Source organism: Littorina saxatilis, linkage group LG16 (assembly GCF_037325665.1).
Source record: "Littorina saxatilis isolate snail1 linkage group LG16, US_GU_Lsax_2.0, whole genome shotgun sequence".
Lineage (NCBI taxonomy): Eukaryota > Metazoa > Mollusca > Gastropoda > Littorinimorpha > Littorinidae > Littorina > Littorina saxatilis.
In genome coordinates this window covers 54,381,343-54,405,323 of record NC_090260.1, presented here as the reverse complement: position 1 = coordinate 54,405,323, position 23,981 = coordinate 54,381,343, and the positions used below count along the sequence as shown (strand labels likewise).

The 23,981-nt window shown below is 45.5% G+C and overlaps 2 long non-coding RNA genes across 2 annotated transcripts; both read right to left on the bottom strand.

Annotated features, from left to right (window-relative positions):
* Window positions 1-5,918: 5,918 nt before the first annotated feature.
* On the bottom strand, window positions 5,919-6,656 carry LOC138951252 (uncharacterized). The gene is made up of 2 exons (XR_011451074.1): window positions 6,553-6,656; window positions 5,919-6,235 (listed from the first exon to the last, which is right to left on the bottom strand). It is a non-coding gene; the product is annotated as an uncharacterized lncRNA (long non-coding RNA).
* Window positions 6,657-11,860: 5,204 nt separating this feature from the next.
* LOC138951251 (uncharacterized) lies at window positions 11,861-12,613 on the bottom strand. Its single transcript, XR_011451073.1, has 2 exons — window positions 12,495-12,613; window positions 11,861-12,177 (listed from the first exon to the last, which is right to left on the bottom strand). It is a non-coding gene; the product is annotated as an uncharacterized lncRNA (long non-coding RNA).
* Between the last annotated feature and the right edge of the window lie 11,368 nt (window positions 12,614-23,981).

Here is a 23,981-nt window from a genome sequence, read left to right as displayed (position 1 = left end):
CATTATTTTCTGATAGTTTTATTTGAGGACAATTAAATGTTATTATAAATGGATTTAAAAATAAGGTGCATTTGTTCTCTCAGATTGTCTTGGTAACATGGAAGCTGACTCCCTGTTTGACTTAACTGTCCAACAAAGAATCAGCCCTACTGCTCACTTCCTGCCCCCCGTTCCTGTCAAAACCTAAATGCCGTTTTCCACTGCCCACGTCACTGCGCTGGACAACTTGAACGGCAAGTCAAGCTGGGTGTCATCCACCACCGTGGACCCACCCTCCAAACATCTCCTTCCTGCTCGGTATCAAAGTTAGGAAGGTGACCCCCAGAGAGACTCGCATGGTGAACCCAAGAATCACCCAGCCCAACAACTTCCTGCCCCCAGGGCGGAAGCTTACGTTGCCCAGCCACGAAAATGCGTGCTACATTCCTCGTGCGAACGTACACCACTTTCACCGGAGAACCCGGCTACACGCGGCCATTTGCCAACTCCAGGGCAATAGACAACAATTCCCGGAAGCTGAAGAGAACATCCTGTTCCTCCGAACTTCCAGAAGTCGGAACCAGATAGAGGTGGAGTAAGTTACGCCTTGCTCTCAACCACCCCTTCCGGTCAAAACTTAAATGCCGTTTCCCGCCGCCCACGTCACTGCGCTGGACAACCTGAACGGCAAGTTAAGCTGGATGTCGTCCATCCCCGTGGACGCACTCGTTATCCTTTCCTTCATGCTCGCAATCGCAATCAGGAAGGTGACCCCCGGAAAGACGTTCCCGGCCAAGCCGTTCGTGGTCGATCCCAGAATCACCAACTTCCACAATACCTAAATGCCGTTTTCGTTAGCCCACGTCACTGCGCTGGACAACTAGAACGGCAAGTAAGCTGGGAGTCGTCCACCACCGTGGACGCACCCTCGTTAACCTCTCCTTCATGCTCGCAATCGCAATCAGGAAGGTGACACCCAGAAAGACACTCCTGGTCAATCCAAGCACCACCCAGTTTTGCACACAGTAAACCAGTCGTCTTGCACTACCATGCAATCCGAAAGCTGACTCCCGTACTGACTACCATCGTCTAGCAGAGAACCAGCTTTAGTGTCTACCTCCCGCCCAGAGGGCGGAAGCGGAAGCCACACACACTCGCCCCCGTCCACGGACTGAGCAGAGTGCAGTGGAACTTCCTTACGCGCACCAGGGCTCTTATTCCCCACTGAAAGGCCGCCAAAGCGGGTTGAGTCAGCCGAGAGATAAGAACTTTCGCCTGGCTGCAATGCGCCTGAGGCTACTCGCTCCTGACCGCGTGCCGAGTTTTGGCCGGAGAACCCGGTTACTAACTCAGCAGACATACCTTGTGTTTGTGACGGCACGCCGGAAGGCGAACCCCTCAAAAGCGGCAAACGGAAAGACATCCTCATCCTGAGAGGCATGCACATCCACCCGCGTGACTGTAGCGGCAGGAGCCGGTCAAACCTTGGCAAGGGCAGCGACGTCAGCCACCCGGAAGGGAGAGAACGAAGCTCCACTCTCGTCGATGACATTTCGGCCACTAAAGTAGAAACCTGCGAACTAAGAGATAACAACAACGCGGCAAAGTCCGCGGATGCCAAAACAGGCCCCACCGGGGAAGACTCCCCTATAGCAGGTTAATCAATATGAGCGATATTGTCAACCGGCTTAGTAGACAAAATGGACGCAGTACTGTCTACCGGCTTTGCGGGTAAAATCCCAACACATCAAAACATTTTTAAGCAAGAGTATCTTCAACAGAAACGGACGCTTGACCGGATTGTTTAGACTTTCTAGGAGCTTTCATAGGCGAAGAGGGCACAGCAGAACCTGTAAAGGAGCTGACCTCTTCTTAGCATTGTCGGCCATGACAAAAAACGACTCACGAAAAATTTATAAAAAAATTTCTAAGTCCAAAATGCGGCCGACAATGCTGCCAAAATCAAGAAACATACAAGAAACGACCTCACCTCAACATAGTTGTGAAGTCCAGAAGACAAAAAGATACCAAGAGGAGCGAAACAAAGTCAAAATGACTAAGTAACAACGGCTGAACAGCCGGAGCGTACATCAAATGCGACCAGTCTCACTGACGCTGAGTTTTAGAATGATTGCATATGGCGGCGTATGCGCGCGCATACGGAAGGCAGCCTCGTTTCCAGGCTGGCCTAGACACCCTTATGGGTCTCGGGTCACTCTTTTTTAGAGGCGTCTTCCTTGTTACCAAGGGGACGCGTACAGCGTTACCAGCACTGAACCAGGGTTAATTGCTATATGTGAGTTGGGTAAGATATGTAATTTAATGTAATGTATTGTACTGTTTTCAGAGCCAGAGAACGACAAACTACAGCTGGACTACTTCATAGACTCCCTGCTGGGCCGCTCCCCGGCTGCTGTGTCAGCGTTCCTCACTCACCTCAAACCCAACTTCTTCGACTTCCACCTGGCCAGGCTACTGCGTCTCTATGAAGCGGTGAGTTCCCTTGTCACGTCACACACTGTGGACATGACATCAGTCATTATGTTTCCATGAAGCGGTAAGTTCCTTGTCACGTCACACACTGTAGACATGTCATCAGTCATTGTGTTTCCATGAAGCGGTGAGTTCCCTTGTCACGTCACACACTGTAGACATGTCATCAGTCATTGTGTTTCCATGAAGCGGTGAGTTCCCTTGTCATGACACACACTGTAGACATGTCATCAGTCATTGTGTCTCTATGAAGCGGTGAGTTCCCTTGTCACGTCACACACTGTAGACATGTCATCAGTCATTGTGTCTCTATGAAGCGGTGAGTTCCCTTGTCATGTCACACACTGTAGACATGTCATCAGTCATTGTGTCTCTATCAAGCGGTGAGTTCCCTTGTCATGACACACACTATAGACATGTCATCAGTCATTGTGTCTCTATAAAGCGGTGAGTTCCCTTGTCATGACACACACTGTAGACATGCCATCAGTCATTGTGTCTCTATGAAGCGGTGAATTCCCTTGTCATGACACACACTGTAGACATGTCATCAGTCATTGTGTCTCTATGAAGCGGTGAGTTCCCTTGTCACGCCACACACTGTAGACATGTCATCAATCATTGTGTCTCTATGAAGCGGTGAGTTCCCTTGTCACGTCACACACTGTAGACATGTCATCAGTCATTGTGTTTCCATGAAGCGGTGAGTTCCCTTGTCATGACACACACTGTAGACATGTCATCAGTCATTGTGTCTCTATGAAGCGGTGAGTTCCCTTGTCACGCCACACACTGTAGACATGTCATCAATCATTGTGTCTCTATGAAGCGGTGAGTTCCCTTGTCATGTCACACACTGTAGACATGTCATCAGTCATTGTGTCTCTATCAAGCGGTGAGTTCCCTTGTCATGACACACACTATAGACATGTCATCAGTCATTGTGTCTCTATAAAGCGGTGAGTTCCCTTGTCATGACACACACTGTAGACATGCCATCAGTCATTGTGTCTCTATGAAGCGGTGAATTCCCTTGTCATGACACACACTGTAGACATGTCATCAGTCATTGTGTCTCTATGAAGCGGTGAGTTCCCTTGTCATGTCACACACTGTAGACATGTCATCAGTCATTGTGTCTCTATCAAGCGGTGAGTTCCCTTGTCATGCCACACACTGTAGACATGTCATCAATCATTGTGTCTCTATGAAGCGGTGAGTTCCCTTGTCATGTCACACACTGTAGACATGTCATCAGTCATTGTGTCTCTATGAAGCGGTGAGTTCCCTTGTCATGTCACACACTGTAGACATGTCATCAGTCATTGTGTCTCTATCAAGCGGTGAGTTCCCTTGTCATGACACACACTGTAGACATGCCATCAGTCATTGTGTCTCTATGAAGCGGTGAATTCCCTTGTCATGACACACACTGTAGACATGTCATCAGTCATTGTGTCTCTATGAAGCGGTGAGTTCCCTTGTCATGTCACACAATGTAGACATGTCATCAGTCATTGTGTTTCCATGAAGCGGTGAGTTCCCTTGTCATGTCACACACTGTAGACATGTCATCAGTCATTGTGTCTCTATGAAGCGGTGAATTCCCTTGTCATGACACACACTGTAGACACACCATCAGTCATTGTGTCTCTATGAAGCGGTGAGTTCCCTTGTCATGTCACACACTGTAGACATGTCATCAGTCATTGTGTTTCCATGAAGCGGTGAGTTCCCTTGTCATGACACACACTGTAGACATGTCATCAGTCATTGTGTCTCTATCAAGCGGTGAGTTCCCTTGTCACGTCACACACTGTAGACATGGCATCAGTCATTGTGTCTCTATCAAGCGGTGAGTTCCCTTGTCACGTCACACACTGTAGACATGACATCAGTCATTGTGTCTCTATGAAGCGGTGAGTTCCCTTGTCATGTCACACACTGTAGACATGTCATCAGTCATTGTGGCTCTATCAAGCGGTGAGTTCCCTTGTCATGACACACACTGTAGACATGTCATCAGTCATTGTGTCTCTATCAAGCGGTGACTTCCCTTGTCATGACACACACTGTAGACATGTCATCAGTCATTGTGTCTCTATCAAGCGGTGAGTTCCCTTGTCATGCCACACACTGTAGACATGTCATCAGTCATTGTGTCTCTATGAAGCGGTGAGTTCATTTGTCATGTCACACACTGTAGACATGTCATCAGTCATTGTGTCTCTATCAAGCGGTGAGTTCCCTTGTCACGACACACACTGTAGACATGTCATCAGTCATTGTGTCTCTATGAAGCGGTGAGTTCCCTTGTCATGACACACACTGTAGACATGTCATCAGTCATTGTGTCTCTATCAAGCGGTGAGTTCCCTTGTCACGACACACACTGTAGACATGTCATCAGTCATTGTGTCTCTATGAAGCGGTGAGTTCCCTTGTCATGTCACACACTGTAGACATGTCATCAGTCATTGTGTCTCTATCAAGCGGTGAGTTCCCTTGTCATGACACACACTGTAGACATGTCATCAGTCATTGTGTCTCTATCAAGCGGTGAGTTCCCTTGTCATGTCACACACTGTAGACATGTCATCAGTCATTGTGTCTCTATGAAGCGGTGAGTTCCCTTGTCACGTCACACAGTGTAGACATGTCATCAGTCATTGTGTCTCTATGAAGCGGTGAGTTCCCTTGTCATGTCACACACTGTAGACATGTCATCAGTCATGGTGTCTATATCAAGCGGTAAGTTCTCTTGTCACGTCACACACTGTAGACATGTCATCAGGCATTGTGTCTCTATGAAGCGGTGAGTTCCCTTGTCATGTCACACAATGTAGACATGTCATTAGTCATTGTGTCTCTATCAAGCGGTGAGTTCCCTTGTCATGTCACACACTGTAGACATGTCATCAGTCATTGTGTCTCTATCAAGCGGTAAGTTCCCTTGTCACGTCCCACACTGTAGACATGACATCAGTCATTGTGTTTCTATCAAGCGGTGAGTTCCCTTGTCACGTCCCACACTGTAGACATGTCATCAGTCATTGTGTCTCTATGAAGCGGTGAGTTCATTTGTCATGTCACACACTGTAGACATGTCATCAGTCATTGTGTCTCTATCAAGCGGTGAGTTCCCTTGTCACGACACACACTGTAGACATGTCATCAGTCATTGTGTCTCTATGAAGCGGTGAGTTCCCTTGTCATGTCACACACTGTAGACATGTCATCAGTCATTGTGTCTCTATGAAACGGTGAGTTCCCTTGTCACGTCCCACACTGTAGACATGTCATCAGTCATTGTGTCTCTATGAAGCGGTGAGTTCCTGTCAGGAATGAATTATCTACAATACCGACTGTCAGTCAGAAGGCCACTATTTCATTTATACGCATTCGTTATTCTCCTCCGATTTATTCCAACAATAAAAGAAAATACGTGGAGCTCAATATGTTTATATAGCTCACTGGTAAAGCATGTACATATATCAACGTTCAGGATTCACACACACATATACACAATACGCCCAGGGTTCTAGATGAGTAAATTAATGTGTTACCCCATCACCAGAACAGCGTAGTGTAGTTCATCTCTGTTTCTCCATCACCCAGCCGACGCGGCGACTCCTGGCGTGGTTCGTGAAGTCCGGTTAGTAGATCACGTCGCTCTGCTTCGTGCATCTTCATCTCTTCATGCGTCTGCTTGAATGGTCAAACAAGCTCTCGCGAATTCCGTCTTCTGTCTCTGGGAAGACTCCTGTGAAAGTAATTCTTGAGTCAGTATTCCATAGGCATAACACACACAGTAATTCACTCATCATTCACCCTGGGCTGTAATTACACTCTACATTCAACCACACACACACGAATTCTTAAATAACTACTGTCAATACTAATATCAATTCCCATCCATGTCCGAGTTATTTATCCACACATTAAACAACTATTGAGAATATCCAAATTAAGAACTAGTACAATGAACACTTAAGTTAACATAGCAGCGAATATTAATAATGATCATTCATAAACATACTAGTGTTCCTTAGCGAAAACATATCATGAAAAATAGTTTACCTGAGCACGCGAGCAAAGAATCTTCCCCGACTTGCCGCTTACATGTTCAATGGGCAAGTGAAGCTAACAGCTTAGGTGACTGGCGACAAGTCTAACAGCTCACCTTACACAAAATGGACATTCAGGTTTTTCACCTGTTGCACGTGAGTGCTTGGAGACTCGGCTCTACAGGTAACAGTACAGGCCCCATAATCATGGTCCAACAGGCATGCGAATCAATAATAATGTTTTTCGCGATACGAGTCTACTTCTGTCAATTAATGCATACTAATAACAGCATCATTTCATCATTAATTAAGTACTCATATTACATACATGTTCATACATAAAACCCATAAATGTCATATCTGACAATGCCCCCCACTTCAAGTAGAAAGCTGCATAAAAGATTTCTCATTTCTTAACTCGATAACACCATACAAATGTTATCATCCATGATAGTACATCCCACTCAAAGTGTCAACGTCACTACTTGTATATATACAGTTCTATACAAACAGATCTGACTTCCAGGTCCATTTTTCTTCTTGTTCAAAGAGTTTGATCACAGACTGATCGAGACAACAAATCCGCAAACTGATTGCACTGGCCTGCAATCGGCTGAACAACGAACTCCTGAAGAGACAACACCCAACGCATCACACGACTGTTCTTGAGCCTACATGACGCCATGTATGTGAGTGGCCTGTGATCCGTCTGTATGACAAATTCCCGGCAAAGCAGGTAGCGCGAGAACTTTGTGAGTCCCCAAACAATGGCAAGACATTCACGTTCGATGGTGGAGTACCTGGACTCTCGATCAAGCAGTTTTCGACTGGCATAAGCAACAGGATGTAGAAGACCCTCCTTTTCCTGCAGAAGAACTGCACCCAAACCTGTCGAACTTGCATCAGTTCTCACAACGAAATCTTAACTCAGGTCAGGCAAGAGTAGACAGCACCTCCTGAACAGCTTTCAGCGCAGAATCACATTCTGCCGTCCATGTGATAGTTTTGCCATGATCGTCTCGGGTTAGATCCGTCAAAGGAGCTGTCAAAGTTGCAAAGTTAGGGACGTATCGCCTGTAGTAACTTAACAACCCCATCAGGGAACGAACCTGCTTCTTTGTCGTTGGCCGATTCACAGACAAAATCTTCTTGACCTTCCCGTCCTCTGGTTTGAGATATCCTCGACCGACAACATGTCCGAGGAACTCCAACTCAGAAAACCCAGCAAACAGTTTGGATGGTCGAGCAGTGAGACGAAATCTCAGCATCTTGCTCAGAACAGCCCGAACCTGCTTCACGTGGTCTGACCATGTTTGCGTAGCAATGAGAATGTCATCGTAAAAGTTGACTGCTGAGTTCTCTGCTAGATTAAGCTTCCGCATCATCCGAGCAAAAGTTGCTGGAGCTGAGACCAGTCCAAATGGCATTTTAACCCATTGGAACAACCCAAGAGGAGTTTGGAAAGCTGTTTTATGTCTATCTTCCGGCTTGATCGGAATCTGCCAATAGCCTTTTGCAAGGTCAATCTTCGTGTAGAAGTTTGCTCCAGCAAGACTACAAAACAACTCATCCGGGTCAGGGATCGGCTCGGCATCAAAATGCGTGATCTTGTTCAAGGCGCGGAAATCAATGCAAAAACGAACTGATCCGTCTCTTTTCGCCACCAAGACAATAGGCGAAGAGTACGCAGATTTCGAAGGTTCTATGACGCCTAAATCCAGCATGGATTTGATCTCCTTCTCAACTGTCTGTCTAGACGCACATGGCAACGGGTATGGTTTCCTATATACAGGACACTCGCTTGTCAAAGGAATGACGTGGTCATCGACATCTTTTGTAACTCCCGGCTTGTCTGTAAGAAGTTCAGAAAATTCCTGAAAAACGGTTTCCAGTTCAGTACGTCTTGAATGAGAAAGATCGTCAGAGTAGTGAACATCTTTGACAGATTCACCCGTAACTGCAGGAATTGTCGGCAAGACAACCTCATCCTCGATTTCAGGAGACAACACAGCGACAGCACAAACAGGATCCAAGACGTGATCCGAACACGCATCTGCCTTCTGATCAGAGTCAGACATCAATGTTGAGAATTCCTGGTCATCAGGAACTGGACCAGTACTTAACTCTCTTTCCTCAGCAACAGCTGCTGTCAAAACTCGTCTCTCATACTTCTTCAGCATGTTGACGTGAAACACCTTGTGTTTGCCGTTGAGATCAATGCGGTAGTCAACAGGGCTAACCACCTCAATCACTTTGAATGGACCTTTCCAGCACATGAGAAGCTTGTTGCTGTCAGCAGTTAAGAGTACAAGAACTTCATCCCCAGGTACAAAAGTACGAAGTTTGGCCTTCCTGTCATGGTAATGTTTGTGAATACGAGCAGCATCACGAACATTCGATTGTGCCAGAGCACACGTATCAGCGATTCTGTTCCTCAAATCGAAGACATACTGATATAGAGGTTTGGCTTCATCTCCATCAGTCCTCCCTGTCCATGAGTCCGCTAAGATAGACATTGGGCCTCTTGGAGCGCGCCCAAAGAGAAGCTCATAGGGAGAAAAGCCTGTACTGACATTTGGAAGTTCACGATACGCAAACAGGAGTGCAGGAACGTATCTGTCCCAGTCAGTTGGGCGCTCCTGGACAACCTTCTGCAACATGCTCTTCAGAGTTCCGTTGAATCGTTCGACTAACCCATTTGCTTGAGCATGGTAAGGAGAAGTGTGGATCGACTTGATTGCCAAAAGTCTGTATATCTCCATCATGAGATCAGAAACAAACTGCGTTCCACAATCAGAGACAATGACCTGAGGACAGCACATCCTCGAGAAAACTGAAAACAGTGCTTCAGCAACAGAAACAGTATCAATCTGCTTCAATGGAATTGCTTCGGGGAAACGAGTCGCTGTATCCACTATCGTCAGAATGTACCGGAATCCAGTCGAAGATACAGGTTTAAAAGGACCGACCAAGTCAATACAGATCTTCTTGAAAGGAACGTCGATAAGCGGCATCTTCTAAAGAGGAGCAGTGGGAACGCGACCCTTGGAAGACGTTTTCTGACACACATCGCACGTTCTACAATACTTGCCTACGTCACGCCTGACGCCTGGCCAAAAGAATTGGGTCAAGATCCTCTTTAACGTTCTTCTGGTACCGAAGTGACCCGACATGAGAGCGTCATGGGCGGTATGGAGAACTTGTTCCCTCAAAGAAGTAGGGACAACAACTTGAAAGACGATCTCAGTCTTCTCACAAAATGCTCTGTGAAGTAACCCATCTTTCATGATGAAGTAAGGTTTGCTCTGATCTGTGACCTGCGAATCGCCCTGAACTTGCTCGAAGCACTTCTTCAGTGATTCATCTTTGGTTTGCATATCAGCTAACTTCTCAGGAGTTACATCAGTAAAAACACAAGGTACCGATTTTAACGGTCTCACTGAACCTTCGGCTTTCTCCGTTTTGTAGCCTGGTAGTCACTAGTCCGACAGCGTCTGGAACAATAGAGCCCACACATCCCCCAGATACTGAAACAACACCTGGTAGGTTCCCAAGAATAAGATCTGCCACAGGATCGTCAATGACGCAACACGTCAGAACACCTGCAAAATAAGGCGAGTCCACAACCACTTCAGCCAAGGGAAATGTCTCAATGTGTCCCCCAAAAGACCGACAACGCTGTTCCTGCCCTGTGAACTGATCATCACGAACTAAAGCCCGTTTCACACCAGCAGTAGTGCATCCTGTGTCCCGCAAGATTGTCCCTGAAAAACCATTGATGGTTCCTATTTCCAGATGTAGGCCAGGTTGTCCCTCTGAAACAAGAACGTGTTCGCTAACAGCGGAGCTAAATGTTTCAGCAAAGTTTTTAGACGAAGCACACTGGTTCGCCCAATGACCTTGACCCCCACAGATCCTACAGACATCACTCTGTTTAATGGTCCCTCTACGTGCACCCCTGCGTTGTCCTCGAAACTCACCTCGACCTGTACCCGAAGAACCTCGGCCTCCTCGATAACCTCGAGAACCACTGCCCCCGTTGTTAAACCCTGTTGAATCTGCAACTCCAACTCCAGCTGAAAATATAGAAACATCTGATTTCCGTGCTAAGGTTTTGTTGGGATGAGCTTCACGGTAAAGTTCAGCTGCTTCACATAACGCAGCTACGTCACCCAGCTGACGTTCCCTCAAGAACACGGCCAAATCCTTTGTACAACTCTGAAGTATCTGTTCACGCAAAAACAAGTCTTGTAAACCTTCGGCAGTGTTGGAAACACCAGACAACTCAGTCCATCGGTTGAGCAAATGACGACAGCGTGTTAAAAACGCTAAAAATGACTCTCCCATCTCGGGACGAACAGCTCTGAAACGCTCTCTGAAACCTTCCTCTGTGCATTGGAACTTACGAAGAAGATGAGACTTCAATACATCCCACGAAAGGGTTTGTTCTCCTGAAATTAAATGATAAAGCGACAAGGCACTACCCTTCAATAAAGCAGCCAAGTAGACAGGCCATTTACCCTTATCCCAGCCGCATGCCGAAGCGTGTGTTTCAAACCGAAACAAAAATGCATCAATGTCGTCTTTGTTTTCATCGAACATAGGCAATTTTGGATGAAAAGGTCTAGAACTGTCTGACTGACTAACTTTAACGTCTGATCTCTCCTTTTTCACCCTTTCCGTTTCGAGATCTAACTCGCTTTGTCTAGTCTGCTCTTTTTCTTTTTCAACTTCTAGTTTCTCTTTTTCGACTTCTAGTCTGGCAAGCTCCTTTTCTGTCTCTCGCTTTTCATGCTCTTTTTCGACTTCTAGTCTGGCAAGCTCCTTTTCTGTCTCTCGCTTTTCATGCACTTCTAGTCGAGCACTTTCTGCCTCTCTTTTTTCTTTCCGTTCATCTCTAGCAATGTTTTGCTGTTCACGGACAAAACCGGTTAAGTCTTTGTCTTTAAGACCTAGCTCTTTCCCACGAGACATCCACAAATCCCAATCGTCACTCATGGTGATAATATATATACAAAATCACAATACTGTAAGAGTTACTTAATGAAAACACTTCACCACTGTAACAACATTCTTCACAAAATGTGTGTTTACAGATATGCTTACACACGTAGTCAAGCAAACATACAATGAAAAAATCTTCAAAAAGTGTGCGTTAACAGTCTACAATCTGTTAAAGACACATACACTGGAGAAAACGGGGTCACCAATTGTCAGGAATGAATTATCTACAATACCGACTGTCAGTCAGAAGGCTACTATTTCATTTATACGCATTCGTTATTCTCCTCCGATTCATTCCAACAATAAAAGAAAATACGTGGAGCTCAATATGTTTATATAGCTCACTGGTAAAGCATGTACATATATCAACGTTCAGGATTCACACACACATATACACAATACGCCCAGGGTTCTAGATGAGTAAATTAATGTGTTACCCCATCACCAGAACAGCGTAGTGTAGTTCATCTCTGTTTCTCCATCACCCAGCCGACGCGGCGACTCCTGGCGTGGTTCGTGAAGTCCGGTTAGTAGATCACGTCGCTCTGCTTCGTGCATCTTCATCTCTTCATGCGTCTGCTTGAATGGTCAAACAAGCTCTCGCGAATTCCGTCTTCTGTCTCTGGGAAGACTCCTGTGAAAGTAATTCTTGAGTCAGTATTCCATAGGCATAACACACACAGTAATTCACTCATCATTCACCCTGGGCTGTAATTACACTCTACATTCAACCACACACACACGAATTCTTAAATAACTACTGACAATACTAATATCAATTCCCATCCATGTCCGAGTTATTTATCCACACATTAAACAACTATTGAGAATATCCAAATTAAGAACTAGTACAATGAACACTTAAGTTAACATAGCAGCGAATATTAATAATGATCATTCATAAACATACTAGTGTTCCTTAGCGAAAACATATCATGAAAAATAGTTTACCTGAGCACGCGAGCAAAGAATCTTCCCCGACTTGCCGCTTACATGTTCAATGGGCAAGTGAAGCTAACAGCTTAGGTGACTGGCGACAAGTCTAACAGCTCACCTTACAAAAAATGGACATTCAGGTTTTTCACCTGTTGCACGTGAGTGCTTGGAGACTCGGCTCTACAGGTAACAGTACAGGCCCCATAATCATGGTCCAACAGGCATGCGAATCAATAATAATGTTTTTCGCGATACGAGTCTACTTCTGTCAATTAATGCATACTAATAACAGCATCATTTCATCATTAATTAAGTACTCATATTACATACATGTTCATACATAAAACCCATAAATGTCATATCTGACAGTTCCCTTGTCATGACACACACTGTAGACATGTCATCAGTCATTGTGTCTCTATGAAGCGGTGAGTTCCCTTGTCATGACACACACTGTAGACATGACATCAGTCGTTGTGTCTCTATGAAGCGGTGAGTTCCCTTGTCACGTCACACACTGTAGACATGTCATCAGTCATTGCGTCTCTATCAAGCGGTGACTTCCCTTGTCATGACACACACTGTAGACATGTCATCAGTCATTGTGTCTCTATCAAGCGGTGAGTTCTCTTGTCATGACACACACTGTAGACAGGTCATCAGTCATTGTGTCTCTATCAAGCGGTGACTTCCCTTGTCATGACACACACTGTAGACATGTCATCAGTCATTGTGTCTCTATCAAGCGGTGAGTTCCCTTGTCATGTCACACACTGTAGACATGTCATCAGTCATTGTGTCTCTATCAAGCGGTGAGTTCCCTTGTCACGTCACACACTGTAGACATGACATCAGTCATTGTGTCTCTATGAAGCGGTGAGTTTCCTTGTCATGTCACACACTGTAGACATGTCATCGGTCATTGTGGCTCTATCAAGCGGTGAGTTCCCTTGTCATGACACACACTGTAGACATGTCATCAGTCATTGTGTCTCTATCAAGCGGTGACTTCCCTTGTCATGACACACACTGTAGACATGTCATCAGTCATTGTGTCTCTATCAAGCGGTGAGTTCTCTTGTCATGACACACACTGTAGACAGGTCATCAGTCATTGTGTCTCTATCAAGCGGTGACTTCCCTTGTCATGACACACACTGTAGACATGTCATCAGTCATTGTGTCTCTATCAAGCGGTGAGTTCCCTTGTCATGACACACACTGTAGACATGTCATCAGTCATTGTGTCTCTATCAAGCGGTGAGTTCCCTTGTCATGACACACACTGTAGACATGTCATCAGTCATTGTGTCTATATGAAGCAGTAAGTTCCCTTGTCATGACACACACTGTAGACATGTCATCAGTCATTGTGTCTCTATGAAGCAGTAAGTTCCCTTGTCATGACACACACTGTAGACATGTCATCAGTCATTGTGTCTCTATGAAGCGGTAAGTTCCCTTGTCACGCCACACACTGTAGACATGTCATCAGTCATTGTGTCGCTATGAAGCGGTAAGTTCCCGTGTCACGTCACACACTGTAGACATGTCATCAGTCATTGTGTCTCTATGAAGCGGTAAGTTCCCTTGTCACGTCACACACAATAGACATGTCATCAGTCATTGTGTCTCTATGAAGCGGTGAATTCCCTTGTCACGTCACACACTGTAGACATGTCATCAGTCATTGTGTCTCTATGAAGCGGTGAGTTCCCTTGTCACATCACACACTGTAGACACACCATCAGTCATTGTGTCTCTATGAAGCGGTGAGTTCCCTTGTCATGTCACACACTGTAGACATGTCATCAGTCATTGTGTTTCCATGAAGCGGTGAGTTCCCTTGTCATGGCACACACTGTAGACATGTCATCAGTCATTGTGTCTCTATCAAGCGGTGAGTTCCCTTGTCATGTCACACACTGTAGACATGTCATCAGTCATTGTGTCTCTATCAAGCGGTGAGTTCCCTTGTCACGTCACACACTGTAGACATGACATCAGTCATTGTGTCTCTATGAAGCGGTGAGTTCCCTTGTCATGTCACACACTGTAGACATGTCATCAGTCATTGTGTCTCTATCAAGCGGTGAGTTCCCTTGTCATGTCACACACTGTAGACATGTCATCAGTCATTGTGTCTCTATGAAGCGGTCAGTTCCCTTGTCATGTCACACACTGTAGACATGTCATTAGTCATTGTGTCTCTATCAAGCGGTGAGTTCCCTTGTCACGTCACACAGTGTAGACATGTCATCAGTCATTGTGTCTCTATCAAGCGGTGAGTTCCCTTGTCACGTCACACAGTGTAGACATGTCATCAGTCATTGTGTCTCTATGAAGCGGTGAGTTCCCGTGTCACGTCACACACTGTAGACATGTCATCAGTCATTGTGTCTCTATGAAGCGGTGAGTTCCCGTGTCACGTCACACACTGTAGACATGTCATCAGTCCTTGTGTCTCTATGAAGCGGTGAGTTCCCTTGTCACGTCACACACTCTAGACATGTCATCAGTCATTGTGTCTCTATGAAGCGGTGAGTTCCCTTGTCACGTCACACACTGTAGACATGTCATCAGTCATTGTGTTTCTATGAAGCAGTGAGTTCTCTTGTCATGACACACACTGTAGACATGTCATCAGTCATTGTGTCTCTATCAAGCGGTAAGTTCCCTTGTCACGTCCCACACTGTATACATGTCATCAGTCATTGTGTCTCTATCAAGCGGTGAGTTCCCTTGTTATGTCACACACTGTAGACATGTCATCAGTCATTGTGTCTCTATCAAGCGGTGAGTTCCCTTGTCACGTCACACACTGTAGACATGACATCAGTCATTGTGTCTCTATGAAGCGGTGAGTTTCCTTGTCATGTCACACACTGTAGACATGTCATCGGTCATTGTGTCTCTATCAAGCGGTGAGTTCCCTTGTCATGACACACACTGTAGACATGTCATCAGTCATTGTGTCTCTATCAAGCGGTGACTTCCCTTGTCATGACACACACTGTAGACATGTCATCAGTCATTGTGTCTCTATCAAGCGGTGAGTTCTCTTGTCATGACACACACTGTAGACATGTCATCAGTCATTGTGTCTCTATGAAGCGGTGAGTTCCCTTGTCATGACACACACTGTAGACATGTCATCAGTCATTGTGTCTCTATGAAGCGGTAAGTTCCCTTGTCATGACACACACTGTAGACATGTCATCAGTCATTGTGTCTCTATCAAGCGGTAAGTTCCCTTGTCACGTCCCACACTGTAGACATGTCATCAGTCATTGTGTTTCTATCAAGCGGTGAGTTCCCTTGTCACGTCACACAGTGTAGACATGTCATCAGTCATTGTGTCTCTATCAAGCGGTGAGTTCCCTTGTCACGTCACACACTGTAGACATGTCATCAGTCATTGTGTCTCTATCAAGCGGTGAGTTCCTTTGTCATGTCACACACTGTAGACATGTCATCAGTCATTGTGTCTCTATGAAGCGGTGAGTTCCCTTGTCATGTCACACACTGTAGACATGTCATCAGTCATTGTGTTTCCATGAAGCGGTGAGTTCCCTTGTCATGTCACACACTGTAGACATGTCATCAGTCATTGTGTCTCTATGAAACGGTAAGTTCCCTTGTCATGTCACACACTGTAGACATGTCATCAGTCATTGTGTCTCGATCAAGCGGTGAGTTCCCTTGTCACGCCACACACTGTAGACATGTCATCAGTCATTGTGTCTCTATGAAGCGGTAAGTTCCCTTGTCACGTCCCACACTGTAGACATGTCATCAGTCATTGTGTCTCTATCAAGCGGTGAGTTCCCTTGTCACGTCACACAGTGTAGACATGTCATCAGTCATTGTGTCTCTATCAAGCGGTAAGTTCTCTTGTCATGACACACACTGTAGACATGTCATCAGTCATTGTGTCTCTATCAAGCGGTGAGTTCCCTTGTCACGTCACACAGTGTAGACATGTCATCAGTCATTGTGTCTCTATGAAGCGGTGAGTTCCCTTGTCATGTCACACACTGTAGACATGTCATCAGTCATTGTGTCTCTATCAAGCGGTGAGTTCCCTTGTCACGTCACACAGTGTAGACATGTCATCAGTCATTGTGTCTCTATGAAGCGGTGAGTTCCCTTGTCACGTCACACACTGTAGACATGTCATCAGGCATTGTGTCTCTATGAAGCGGTGACTTCCCTTGTCATGACACACTGTAGACATGTCATCAGTCATTGTATCTCTATCAAGCGGTGAGTTCCCTTGTCATGACACACACTGTAGACATGTCATCAGTCATTTTGTCTCTATCAAGCGGTGAGTTCCCTTCTCACGCCACACACTGTAGACATGTCATCAGTCATTGTGTCTCTATCAAGCGGTGAGTTCCCTTGTCATGACACACACTGTAGACATGTCATCAGTCATTGTGTCTCTATGAAGCGGTGAGTTCCCTTGTCATGTCACACAATGTAGACATGTCATCAGTCATTGTGTCTCTATCAAGCTGTGAGATCCTTTGTCATGTCACACACTGTAGACATGTCATTAGTCATTGTGTCTCTATGAAGCGGTGAGTTCCCTTGTCATGTCACACACTGTAGACATGTCATCAACCATTGTGTCTCTATGAAGCGGTGAGTTCCCTTGTCATGACACACACTGTAGACATGTCATCAGTCATTGTGTCTCTATAAAGCGGTGAGTTCCCTTGTCATGACACACACTGTAGACATGTCATCAATCATTGTGTCTCTATCAAGCGGTGAGTTCCCTTGTCATGACACACACTGTAGACATGTCATCAGTCATTGTGTCTCTATGAAGCGGTGAATTCCCTTGTCATGACACACACTGTATACATGTCATCAGTCATTGTGTCTCTATCAAGCGGTGAGTTCCCTTGTCATGTCACACACTGTAGACATGTCATCAGTCATTGTGTCTCTATCAAGCGGTGAGTTCCCTTGTCACGTCACACAGTGTAGACATGTCATCAGTCATTGTGTCTCTATGAAGCGGTGAGTTCCCTTGTCATGTCACACACTGTAGACATGTCATCAGTCATTGTGTCTCTATGAAACGGTGAGTTCCTTTGTCACGTCACACACTCTAGACATGTCATCAGTCATTGTGTCTCTATGAAGCGGTGAGTTCCCTTGTCACGTCACACACTGTAGACATGTCATCAGTCATTGTGTCTCTATGAAGCGGTGAGTTCCCTTGTCATGACACACACTGTAGACATGTCATCAGTCATTGTGTCTCTATCAAGCGGTGAGTTCCCTTGTCATGACACACACTGTAGACATGTCATCAGTCATTGTGTCTCTATCAAGCGGTGAGTTCCCTTGTCACGACACACACTGTAGACATGTCATCAGTCATTGTGTCTCTATCAAGCGGTGAGTTCCCTTGTCATGACACACACTGTAGACATGTCATCAGTCATTGTGTCTCTATGAAGCGGTGAGTTCCCTTGTCATGTCACACAATGTAGACATGTCATCAGTCATTGTGTCTCTATCAAGCGGTGAGATCCTTTGTCATGTCACACACTGTAGACATGTCATCAGTCATTGTGTCTCTATGAAGCGGTGAGTTCCCTTGTCATGTCACACACTGTAGACATGTCATCAATCATTGTGTCTCTATGAAGCGGTGAGTTCCCTTGTCATGACACACACTGTAGACATGTCATCAGTCATTGTGTCTCTATCAAGCGGTGAGTTCCCTTGTCATGACACACACTATAGACATGTCATCAGTCATTGTGTCTCTATAAAGCGGTAAGTTCCCTTGTCATGACACACACTGTAGACATGTCATCAGTCATTGTGTCTCTATGAAGCGGTGAGTTCCCTTGTCACGTCACACACTGTAGACATGTCATCAGTCATTGTGTCTCTATGAAGCGGTGAATTCCCTTGTCATGACACACACTGTAGACATGTCATCAGTCATTGTGTCTCTATGAAGCGGTGAGTTCCCTTGTCATGTCACACACTGTAGACATGTCATCAGTCATTGTGTCTCTATGAAGCGGTGAATTCCCTTGTCATGACACACACTGTAGACATGTCATCAATCATTGTGTCTCTATCAAGCGGTGAGTTCCCTTGTCATGACACACACTGTAGACATGTCATCAGTCATTGTGTCTCTATCAAGCGGTGAATTCCCTTGTCATGACACACACTGTAGACATGTCATCAATCATTGTGTCTCTATCAAGCGGTGAGTTCCCTTGTCATGACACACACTGTAGACATGTCATCAGTCATTGTGTCTCTATCAAGCGGTGAGTTCCCTTGTCATGACACACACTGTAGACATATCATCAGTCATTGTGTCTCTATCAAGCGGTGAGTTCCCTTGTCATGACACACACTGTAGACATGTCATCAGTCATTGTGTCTCTATCAAGCGGTGAGTTCCCTTGTCACGTCCCACACTGTAGACATGACATCAGTCATTGTGTTTCTATCAAGCGGTGAGTTCCCTTGTCATGTCACACACTGTAGACATGTCATCAGTCATTGTGTCTCTATCAAGCGGTGAGTTCCCTTGTCACGTCACACAGTGTAGACATGTCATCAGTCATTGTGTCTCTATGAAGCGGTGAGTTCCCTTGTCATGTCACACACTGTAGACATGTCATCAGTCATGGTGTCTCTATCAAGCGGTAAGTTCTCTTGTCACGTCACACACTGTAGACATGTCATCAGGCATTGTGTCTCTATCAAGCGGTGAGTTCCCTTGTCATGTCACACACTGTAGACATGTCATCAGTCATTGTGTCTCTATGAAGCGGTGAGTTCCCTTGTCATGTCACACAATGTAGACATGTCATTAGTCATTGTGTCTCTATCAAGCGGTGAGTTCCCTTGTCATGTCACACACTGTAGACATGTCATCAGTCATTGTGTCTCTATGAAGCGGTGAGTTCCCTTGTCACGTCACACACTGTAGACATGTCATCAGTCATTGTGTCTCTATGAAGCGGTGAGTTCCCTTGTCACGTCACACACTGTAGACATGTCTTCAGTCATTGTGTCTCTATGAAGCGGTGAGTTCCCTTGTCATGTCACACACTGTAGACATGTCATCAGTCATTGTGTTTCCATGAAGCGGTGAGTTCCCTTGTCATGACACACACTGTAGACATGTCATCGGTCATTGTGTCTCTATCAAGCGGTAAGTTCCTTTGTCACGTCCCACACTGTAGACATGACATCAGTCATTGTGTTTCTATCAAGCGGTGAGTTCCCTTGTCATGTCACACACTGTAGACATGTCATCAGTCATTGTGTCTCTATCAAGCGGTGAGTTCCCTTGTCACGTCACACACTGTAGACATGACATCAGTCATTGTGTCTCTATGAAGCGGTGAGTTCCCTTGTCATGTCACACACTGTAGACATGTCATCAGTCATTGTGTCTCTATCAAGCGGTGACTTCCCTTGTCATAACACACACTGTAGACATGTCATCAGTCATTGTGTCTCTATCAAGCGGTGACTTCCCTTGTCATGACACACACTGTAGACATGTCATCAGTCATTGTGTCTCTATCAAGCGGTGAGTTCCCTTGTCATGTCACACACTGTAGACATGTCATCAGTCATTGTGTCTCTATGAAGCGGTGAGTTCATTTGTCATGTCACACACTGTAGACATGTCATCAGTCATTGTGTCTCTATCAAGCGGTGAGTTCCCTTGTCACGACACACACTGTAGACATGTCATCAGTCATTGTGTCTCTATGAAGCGGTGAGTTCCCTTGTCATGTCACACACTGTAGACATGTCATCAGTCATTGTGTCTCTATGAAGCGGTGAGTTCCCTTGTCATGTCACACACTATAGACATGTCATCAGTCATTGTGTTTCCATGAAGCGGTGAGTTCCCTTGTCACGTCACACACTGTAGACATGTCATCAGTCATTGTGTCTCTATCAAGCGGTGAGTTCCCTTGTCACGTCACACAGTGTAGACATGTCATCAGTCATTGTATCTCTATGAAGCGGTGAGTTCCCTTGTCACGTCACACAGTGTAGACATGTCATCAGTCATTGTGTCTCTATCAAGCGGTGAGTTCCCTTGTCACGTCACACAGTGTAGACATGTCATCAGTCATTGTATCTCTATGAAGCGGTGAGTTCCCTTGTCATGTCACACACTGTAGACATGTCATCAGTCATGGTGTCTCTATCAAGCGGTAAGTTCTCTTGTCACGTCACACACTGTAGACATGTCATCAGGCATTGTGTCTCTATGAAGCGGTGAGTTCCCTTGTCATGTCACACAATGTAGACATGTCATCAGTCATTGTGTTTCTATCAAGCGGTGAGTTCCCTTGTCATGTCACGCACTGTAGACATGTCATAAGTCATTGTGTCTCTATGAAGCGGTGAGTTCCCTTGTCATGACACACACTGTAGACATGTCATCAGTCATTGTGTTTCCATGAAGCGGTGAGTTCCCTTGTCATGTCACACACTGTAGACATCTGGGTGGCCGAGTGGTAACGCACTTGCGCTCGGAATCGAGAGGTTGCGTGTTCGACCCTGGGTCAGGCCGCTATTTTCTCCCCCCTTTCCTAACTTAGGTGGTGGGTTCGAGTGCTAGTCTTTCGGATGAGACGAAAAACCGAAGTCCCGTGTACACTACATTGGGGTCTGCACGTTAAAGATCCCACGATTGACAAGAGGGTCTTTCCTGGCAAAATTGTATAGACATATATAAAAAAAAATGTCCACCAAATACCCGTGTGACTTGGAATAATAGGCCGTGAAAGTATATACTCGCCTAACACGCTTGAGATTTACTGGCCGATGTGAATGCGTGATATATTGTGTAAAAAATTCCATCTCACACGGCATATTGTAAACGCCATGAGCCTCCCTCTGGGAGGGTATGTGCGTAGAAATACTTACTAATAATAATAATAATAGACATGTCATCAGTCATTGTGTCTCTATCAAGCGGTGAGTTCCCTTGTCACGTCACACACTGTAGACATGTCATCAGTCATTGTGTCTCTATGAAACGGTGAGTTCCCTTGTCACGTCACACACTGTAGACATGTCATCAGTCATTGTGTCTCTATCAAGCGGTGAGTTCCCTTGTCATGTCACACACTGTAGACATGTCATCAGTCATTGTGTCTCTATGAAGTGGTAAGTTCCCTTGTCATGACACACACTGTAGACATGTCATCAGTCATTGTGTCTCTATGAAGCGGTGAGTTCCCTTGTCATGACACACACTGTAGACATGTCATCAGTCATTGTGTCTCTATCAAGCGGTGAATTCCCTTGTCACGTCACACAGTGTAGACATGTCATCAGTCATTGTGTCTCTATGAAGCGGTGAGTTCCCTTGTCATGTCACACACTGTAGACATGTCATCTGTCATTGTGTCTCTATGAAGCGGTGAGTTCCCTTGTCATGTCACACACTGTAGACATGTCATCAGTCATTGTGTCTCAATCAAGCGGTGAGTTCCCTTGTCATGACACACACTGTAGACATGTCATCAGTCATTGTGTCTGTATGAAGCGGTGAGTTCCCTTGTCATGTCACACACTGTAGACATGTCATCAGTCATTGTGTCTGTATGAAGCGGTGAGTTCCCTTGTCATGTCACACACTGTAGACATGTCATCAGTCATTGTGTCTGTATGAAGCGGTGAGTTCCCTTGTCATGACACACACTGTAGACATGTCATCAGTCATTGCGTCTGTATGAAGCGGTGAGTTCTCTTGTCATGTCACACACTGTAGACATGTCATCAGTCATTGTGTCTGTATGAAGCGGTGAGTTCCCTTGTCATGACACACACTGTAGACATGTCATCAGTCATTGTGTCTGTATGAAGCGGTGAGTTCCCTTGTCATGACACACACTGTAGACATGCCATCAGTCATTGTGTCTCAATCAAGCGGTGAGTTCCCTTGTCATGACACACACTGTAGACATGTCATCAGTCATTGTGTCTCTATGAAGCGGTAAGTTCCCTTGTCATGTCACACACTGTAGACATGTCATCAGTCATTGTGTCTCTATGAAACGGTGAGTTCCCTTGTCACGTCACACACTGTAGACATGACATCAGTCATTGTGTCTCTATGAAGCGGTGAGTTTCCTTGTCATGTCACACACTGTAGACATGTCATCGGTCATTGTGTCTCTATCAAGCGGTGAGTTCCCTTGTCATGACACACACTGTAGACATGTCATCAGTCATTGTGTCTCTATCAAGCGGTGACTTCCCTTGTCATGACACACACTGTAGACATGTCATCAGTCATTGTGTCTCTATCAAGCGGTGAGTTCTCTTGTCATGACACACACTGTAGACATGTCATCAGTCATTGTGTCTCTATCAAGCGGTGAGTTCTCTTGTCATGACACACACTGTAGACATGTCATCAGTCATTGTGTCTCTATGAAGCGGTGAGTTCCCTTGTCATGTCACACACTGTAGACATGTCATCAGTCATTGTGTTTCCATGAAGCGGTGAGTTCCCTTGTCACGTCACACACTGTAGACATGTCATCAGTCATTGTGTCTCTATCAAGCGGTGAGTTCCCTTGTCACGTCACACAGTGTAGACATGTCATCAGTCATTGTATCTCTATGAAGCGGTGAGTTCCCTTGTCACGTCACACAGTGTAGACATGTCATCAGTCATTGTGTCTCTATCAAGCGGTGAGTTCCCTTGTCACATCACACAGTGTAGACATGTCATCAGTCATTGTATCTCTATGAAGCGGTGAGTTCCCTTGTCATGTCACACACTGTAGACATGTCATCAGTCATGGTGTCTCTATCAAGCGGTAAGTTCTCTTGTCACGTCACACACTGTAGACATGTCATCAGGCATTGTGTCTCTATGAAGCGGTGAGTTCCCTTGTCATGTCACACAATGTAGACATGTCATCAGTCATTGTGTTTCTATCAAGCGGTGAGTTCCCTTGTCATGTCACGCACTGTAGACATGTCATAAGTCATTGTGTCTCTATGAAGCGGTGAGTTCCCTTGTCATGACACACACTGTAGACATGTCATCAGTCATTGTGTTTCCATGAAGCGGTGAGTTCCCTTGTCATGTCACACACTGTAGACATCTGGGTGGCCGAGTGGTAACGCACTTGCGCTCGGAATCGAGAGGTTGCGTGTTCGACCCTGGGTCAGGCCGCTATTTTCTCCCCCCTTTCCTAACCTAGGTGGTGGGTTCGAGTGCTAGTCTTTCGGATGAGACGAAAAACCGAGGTCCCGTGTACACTACATTGGGGTGTGCACGTTAAAGATCCCACGATTGACAAGAGGGTCTTTCCTGGCAAAATTGTATAGACATATATAAAAAAAAATGTCCACCAAATACCCGTGTGACTTGGAATAATAGGCCGTGAAAGTATATACTCGCCTAACACGCTTGAGATTTACTGGCCGATGTGAATGCGTGATATATTGTGTAAA